Source organism: Cydia fagiglandana, chromosome 5 (assembly GCF_963556715.1).
Source record: "Cydia fagiglandana chromosome 5, ilCydFagi1.1, whole genome shotgun sequence".
NCBI classification, from domain to species: Eukaryota; Metazoa; Arthropoda; class Insecta; order Lepidoptera; family Tortricidae; genus Cydia; species Cydia fagiglandana.
The window spans coordinates 571,468-579,996 of NC_085936.1; the positions used below are offsets into that span (position 1 = coordinate 571,468).

General features: G+C 34.0%; 1 non-coding gene across 1 annotated transcript; it reads left to right on the plus strand.

Moving 5' to 3' along the window:
• The first annotated feature begins 7,995 nt into the window (after positions 1–7,995).
• Trnav-aac (transfer RNA valine (anticodon AAC)) lies at positions 7,996–8,068 on the plus strand. Its single transcript has one exon. It is a non-coding gene; the product is annotated as a tRNA-Val (tRNA).
• Positions 8,069–8,529: the final 461 nt, after the last annotated feature.

Genomic DNA, 8,529 nt, shown 5'->3' on the forward strand with positions numbered 1-8,529 from the left:
TTTCCGTCGAAGCCACGATCCTCAGCAGTGAGGGAAGGACTTAAGGAGGAGGAGTGATTTTTACGGGAACAGTACCAGCTATAAAACGGAGTACGCGGTCCCTAAACTAGTGCAAGCATTAATAGTAGCGAATAAAACAACGCGCCTAAAGTATCTGCCACGTAGGAATACTTTTCCAAATGAGTATATAATTATATCGCTGTCATTTACGGTCAAAAGTATTTTTCTCAGCCTAATTCAATTCATTTTTATTCTTATAAATGTTATATGTCAATTTTATTAATTAAATGTTAACAGATCCGTGACATTAAAGTATAACGATTCGACATTTAAAATAATGTGGAGACAGGCAGTAAACCTCAATTCAAAATAGAAATTAAATCATTGTTTGACGTGACTTCATTCACAAAAAATATGTCACCTACAACTACGAGTAGAACAAAATTATGACGAACGTAACTCTCTGGCAATAAAACACCGCATTCCAAATTTAAAAGTTCCGTTCCAATTTTAACGATTGTTTTACTTTTTTCTAAAACACTGTTTAATGTGCGCGGGTGACACGCGATCGGCCAATGATTTACTTACTTCGTATTCTCATGGGATACCGAGAAAACGACTACTATGCTGAAACAAACAAGTTCAAATATACCCATTGAGGTCCGTAACAACTATGTAATTGTATATAGACGATGAGGTATCCTTTTAATATTATTTGCCCCATAATTGAAGCATTCCACGGACTGTCCCGTACAAACCAAATAGATACAAATCCTCTTTATTACACAACCTCTGTAAAACATCTCCAGAGAGACATACACAATACACGAAGACAGAGGCAACAAAAGGCGGTCTTATCGCTAAACATCGCGATCTTTACACGTTTTATTTCGTGGTATCTATTAGAACTTTTTTACGGTGTTTAAAGCCGATGATTATTTATCTGGGCACATTTTTGACCATTTGTCACAGGTTAAAAAGCGCGTTTGCAAGGGAGAAAACAACTTCATGAAATGCTCCAATTACATACAATTGGAGCATATTATTCCATGTAAATATGCATTTACAGCTACAGTATTCTAAAATATTGAGATATATATGTATAGGAATATTTATTAACTCACATTATAGACGGGTCTAACGCGAATTATATTCAATTACCTTTATTTACCGACGTTTCGACACAGGTTTCACTGGTCGTGGTCGCGGCTGACTGATTGTCCCAGCAAAATGTCAAAACAGAGATTTGTGCATCTACCCGACGAAAAGTGTATGGAAAAGATCGTCGTCGGTAAATAAAGGTAATTGAATATAATTCGCGTTAGACCCGTCTATAATGTGAGTTAATATGTATTCAAAACGCGAAAGTTTAAAATATTAAAAACGTCAATACCTTTTTTCGTTAAGATTAAGTGCGAGTTGCCTCATGTATATGTCAAATTTTTGACGCGTCTATTTTGCAAGTGGTCGGAACAACATCTGAGAAATTAAATTTTTACTGGCAACTTTAATTGCTTCCTCAAGACGGAGTCGTAAACGTCACAAAGAGCCTTTACAAGCACTTGCAACTATTTACTTTATCTTATGATAAACAAATCGTAAAGCGTATCCTGCGTTTTCTAGATAGTTGATGGCGATTTTACTGATTAGCTATAAATTTTCGAGAATAAAGTTTTTGGATAGGTACCTAATTTTGTTTCACCCTCAAACCAGCAAGTACATATTAGTTATCATTTACGCACATAGGTCGGAAATCACGATTTAGGCCGCCAAAAATATTTTATTGCATTTTTGCGCTTTATATACGATTTCGAACTAAGAAAACATATTTTTAGATAATTACAATTATTATTTTTAAATTTATGGCCTTTTTTTTCAAAAATTTTTGATTTTGATCCTCCTCGCTTGATTATTTTATATAGGTACGAGTATTAATGATAGATATTATAGTAAATAAATATGTATTTTCTTCCATTGAATATATAAATAATAAAATACACATATATTTATACATATACAGTGAAACCTGGTTAATTGGCACCTGGATAAATGGAAAACCTCAATAATTGCAACCAAAAGTCCGGTCCCGGTCAATTGAGACCAAAAGGCCTCTATAATTGAAATTTTGGAACCTCTATAATTGCAATCTAGATTTTTGTGCTTTTCGTAATTTTGCCTCTGTAATTGACCACATCGCAACTTAAGACCTCTATAATTGACACTGTGCTAAAAAAACCGTTATTTTTGCTCTCGTTTTTACCTCTATTATTGAAACGAGTCTTACTTATTACCTCTGTAATTGAAATAATGTAGTTGTAGACAGCAGAAACAGTATTTTAATAGCTATGATCATTTTATTTATATCTCCATCCAGAATTCAATTTATTTATTGGGTATCTATAAACGGCCTGTAGTAGGTGAAATAGTTTTGATCAATAAAAAACAAAGTATGCTTTTTACATTCTAATAAAACTTTCTTTTACAATTCAAGGGAAAATTTTAAACCCAAATGATAAGAAAATAAAGTGGTAATTAATGTAGTGTAAAAATGCAAGTATAGACAGAAGCAATATATAGACCAGAAACCCAGAACGTAAGCATGTAAATCAATGTAAATCTACTTTAAATGGTTATTTGCACCTCCATAAAAGAAATTTGTCAGAACGCAACCTCTATTAATGAAAACCTCTATAATTGACACAACGATTTTTTGAACCTCGTTAATTGACACGACCTGCTTAAATGAAAAACCTGGTTAATTGACCAAAACTGGCCGGTCCCTTGAGATTGCAATTATCCAGGTTCCACTGTATATTATATTTAGGTATAAGAGTAACATATGTATTACAGAAACTAATAGAAATATACAAAGGTTGTTATCTAATATTATTACGATTGATACATTTACTCAAAACGATTAATATAAATAAATAAAACCGTCGCCACATTTAATCATCATCATATCTTAAAGAAAAATCCAGCATCGCTTGGGTAATAGCATTGATGATTCTCCGCTCTCGCCTTATGTGGCTCAGCAGAAATCAATAGCTGCATAGTTTCTGACAGAAATAATTTAACTCGAGGTTTCGTTATCTTTCTTGTAATGCTGATAAGCGAATCGGAGTTCAGAAGCAACCTATGGTAAATGTCCAGGCAAAACATTCAGGCATAGTTTAAACGATATGGCCGAAAGTGTTTGTTTCGGGCTTCTGCAGCTTCCTCCGAAAGATGTCCTAAGGGAACTATTAAGTTTTCAATAATATGTAATTCTGCCATGGATCAGTATTTTGTGCATTGTCGGTGTCATCGGATGCCATTCATACAAATTTATATAAAGCTTTGCCGTTTCCAGAGCGTATGAGTGGCGCGCCGGAGAACCTTCCAACCAAGATTCATTAGATATCAGAAAATTTTCCACAATGCGACGTGATTTAATCCATCTTTTTTTAAATTCTGGTTCAAAATGTGAAAATTTACGCTTCATGTTCTTTTTTTCTTCATCTCCGTCACCTGAGCGCATAAGGAGAAAATTTTCCAAAAAGTCCAATTTTTCAGTTAATGACTGAAAATTCTGCACATTTAACTTGTCATACAGGTATTTTCAAGTCACAACTTTTAACCCAGAGGCATTTGATGAACCTAGAATAACAGAAAAGACATTTTAACGCTAATGAAAACAAAACGTAATAATTTGCTATTTCCGAATTTTTTTTTTGAAACTCGATATTTTACAAAGTGCCCAAAAGTGCCCTCCAATTTTTTCATAAAATGTAAAGATATAGTTGATTTATAGAATGATATAAAAAATATAACTGGGACGTGCCCGGAAGTATAATATTTTCACAATTGAATATGAAAAAATAACAAAATTTTAATCAGGAAAAGGGTCATGTTTAGTGGGTTATATATATATCATAAAATAAATATTTGTAATCCAAAATAATTTAAAATAATAGAAACTTACCTGAATTTTTGATATCCATCACTTTCACTGACAAATAAACTCCACAAAAATAAATATTGGCTTAGAAATATTTGCTTCGGATAACAGTGCTAAGAACCGCGCGTGCAACGTATGTGATGACTGAGTTTTGAGAACCTGGTAGATTACCTACGTAACTGATAAGGGTGGTGGTGGGGTGGGATTAATTCCGTGATAGTGTGGTGTTTTTCGAGAACTAATTAGTTTTGCGATAAGCCGACTTTTAGAAAGTTGACTTTTGGCGGCCTAAATCGCGATTTCCAACCTATGTGTTACGTGTGCATTTCGCTCTTACTTAACCGTACAATATTGTATTGGCGCGAGCGAGACGCACGGGTGAATGATAACACAATGACATCTTTTTGATGTCAAAATGTAAGATTAAATTGGCCTTGATATCAATGTTGGAATAAGTATCTCATTCTTTCTTTTTCGTACGTATTCGGTTGAGTTTACTACTTAAATACATATGTAAAATATTTTGATACGAACTAGGGGAATAATTGGGAAGTGAAACAAAGCACCTGATAACTTATTTCCTTATAAATACCATCTATCACTGCTTAAGAAAAGTCTCAAAGTGTGACGGGAACAAAGGAAACGCAAAGCACAATCTAGATGGAGACAGATGTAGATACGTTATCGAAAAGAAATATGTGTACCTACAATAAGAAATATATAATATCCACTTATACAAGCGGTTTTTTTTAGATGAGGAATAATTTACAAAAACTGATTTGTTACAATAATTATAACAATTTAACAACAATACTTCTGTGAGATACACAAATAAAGAAACCAACATAACTTAGGTATTTGATTTCTTTTTTTATGTGGTAGTCAGTAAACGAGCAGACGTGCCACCTGATAGATGGGAAGCGGTCATCGTCGCCTATGGACATAAGCAACATCACAGTAGCCACTTAAGCATTGCCGACCCTTGAGAAGCCCAAATACCCGATTCCTGAAGAATCCCATGTCGTAGCGCAAAGGAAATACCTACCTCAGGAGGATTTCTGTGTGTTATCCTTACATTATTTTTTTTTGCGACGCTCCAAGAAGTAAAATCTCCCATGTCCCATTGGTGCCTGTTAATTTATGTTTATTATTTCTTTCATTAGTTACATAGGTACATTAAACATTAGTCCCGCATCTACCCCTCTACCGCTCGCGGGCCGTGACGCAAGCTAATTGATTTCACGGCGTACCGACGGTCTGTAGCTTCCGCATTAAGTCTACATCGTTATATTTTAATTACAAGTAGTAGGTATACCCATAGATAATATTTTTATGAATCATCAACAAATTTATTTGTCTCTGAAAAATAAAGCTTAATTGGTAACTACAAGGTATAAATAGGGGTATGTCCGGATAACCTCCTCTGTATACCGCAGTACTCAACCTATACTTGTAAAATTTTGTGAGCAATATCGAGAATTAGAATTTTTCTCTTTCATTTCTTTCGGAAAATGTTCAAAAAGGCGGAAATTACCTTAAAGGACTTAAGTGCTCGTATTTTTTTATTATTTTTAAGCTTATGAAGCTCATTGTGAGATCTAGGTACCATCTCACTTTCATTGGTGTGATGGTTCTTTTGATTTTATTGGGTCCTTCATCACACCGATAGTCGATACTTAACATTATAACCACACACTACTACACTTTAGTAAGCTATATTCATGTATAATCTAGCAAAGTGTGGGTAAAGAAAGTGCAGAAAAGAAATCTTGTAGCCAAGACATCTTCCCACGTGAAGCGAGCACTAATTGATTTCACGGCGCTGTGCTTAGCTCCATTGTTTCTTGCAAACAACTTTATTACAAAGGTGCAGTAAGAACATTGTTAGGTTGGCTATCTTTTTACCTATTTCTTTGTCTTTAGCAATCTCTTATCCATTTACAATACTCATTTTACTATGTTACATACATAGGCACATATATTATAGCAAAGTTACCCCCCTGTAAGGTGTATCTTTCAGAAGGCTTTTGAATTCATGAAAGATTTTGAGAAAATAGCTAGGTACCTACTTGCTCATTATTAATATGGCTTTAACCACTAGTCTTCAGACGTAGTACTGAATAAAAAACCAAATTAAGATGTCCGTTAAGTGAATTATTTTCTATTAGGCTTAGTTTATTTTTTCTGTTGCAAAATGCAAAGTATATCTTTTTTCTCTACTTAGTGTCTTAAGTCTTAAAATCGCGAAGGTTTTCTTCAGCCTTAAGCCGCCACAATCACGATCGATCCAAGACTCTAAACCGAGCCCAAGTTAAATAGATCCCAAAATCCCGGATCAGGCTCTTAATTAAACATAAAATCCAATTAATACAGGACTACAGTTATCGCGTAAGGAATAAAGGGGGATTCCTAATTAAAATGTATTGCTTTATTTAACTCATTTTCTACTTACAATGATGTCGCGAGACTCCAACTTTTTAATCTTCATTCTGCGCTTCGCCTTAACTTTCATACTTCACCCAGCCTAAAACCAACTCTAAAATTAACTGCATAAAGTTCTTTTTGAAACGTGTTTTTCACATTTGAAAATGGTACAGGTTTTGCAGCGCGCCTCGAGTCACAAAGAGGTCTTTGCGGCGGTCTTAAGGCTCAGCATTAGTTTTTAAAGGTCTTATTTGGGGGCTATTAAGGCGAAGCTGATAGAATTAGCGAGAGCGATAAAATTAATCGGCGGTGAGCGGATATAAATGAAGGCTACTTAGGATAATGGAGTTAGGTAGATATTTCTTTTTATAAAATTGTTTGATTATCTTTAACTGCTATTACACACAAAAGTGAAGTGGTCAAGGTGTTCACAAATATCTTATGAGAAGTCACAGCGGTACTTACGATCTGTCAGTGTGACGTTTTTTGGTTGAATAAATATCACTTTTGACACTGTCTTTTCTATTTTCCACACACTCATATCGCTCATTCACCTAGCTTCGTTAATATGAAATAGCGATGCATAAAAAATGATTAGGTTACCGGGGGCTAACCCACTCAAAATGTGCAAAAACCAGAACAACACAACTTTCTATCATTGGCTTCAAACATACGCCATTTTAATATTAGGAGATAGTTTTGCTTTTAGTGTTAAGAAGGTCTTAAATCTCAAGGATGGACTGTGGATGTGAGATTTTTTCGAACTATGTATGAGGGTAGTGTTAACTATGCCTAACGACCGCTAGGGGAAGAGTGGGTTGATATGATGGTTAAGGTGACTCTTAAGCTAATTGATAGTAACTCTTATGTGATACGAGTGATTGTCTTCTTCTTCTTCATCTTGTTTCTTTTTTGTATATTTTATGAAGGCGCTTCATATGTAGGTATATTTATATTGCATTAACTATACATAGAGTGACGTAGGTAAACTTTACTAAAATATTTAAAAAATATCTTTAAATGTAAATATTACATAGATATTTTTTATTATTATGTTTGATAATTCCTCATGAAATATAAGCATTTTAAAGGATTATATCACATATAATGAAATAAAAAAAAATACAACGTTCATGGTCGCCGGGAGATTGATATAATATTACATATTATATACTTATGTATATATGATATAATACTTAAAATAATCATAAATATCTATATGTACATTAAAACAATTACTCTACCGAATAAACATACACGTTACTACATTTATTTTATTACTTCAATAAGTTAATAAGTTTTGTATAATAGATAAAACCGTACAACTTAATTCTTGTAACTAATATTAGTTTTTTTTATATTCCTACTGTGATAAAAATTACCAAACGTATCCGACGATACGTCGTACGTCGCAGCAATAATGATATTATGATAACCTTCGGTCTTACTATCGTCCACTCAGTTAACTGACATATCGTATACCTTATTCCAAAGGCATAAAGTCCATAGACGGTCAGGCACAATCGACCCCGATAGTCAAATGTGGATTACTTTCACCGCGCGTATGTAGAGCGAGATATAAATAATACCTGCATTAGAGTGACATGGCTAATTTCGCGCTTTTGGGTATAGTTTCCGTGGTGTAGCGGTTATCACATCTGCCTAACACGCAGAAGGCCCCCGGTTCGATCCCGGGCGGAAACATTGCGTTTTGCTCTTACAAAATATTTTTTTCTTAAAGTTGGCTCAGGTTTATTACTCCTGACTTTTTAGCGCTTTTGAAAATAACGATTTAACATTCAAGCGCAAAAAATTTCTTTAGAGTGTGACTCACTTTTGCTCTTGAGTGTGTCAGGAACAGATATGTACCCACTGAACAATGATCACATAAAACTCACAATTTAAATTATAAATCTGATTTAATCGTAGTCAACAAAGTGATCTATACCAGACAACCTTTGTGTACTGGAGACGGTAACAAAAACAATCAATAATAGGTATCTACCTATTAAAACAGCGTTTATCAAAAAATAGGACACAATTGAATTAAAATTATACAGAATGCAGGTACCTAATAATTTATCAAACACGTATGTCTACTAGACATTGTCTAGAGATATTTATATATAGGTTAGAATGACGATAAGAGACCCACGTAGGTACAC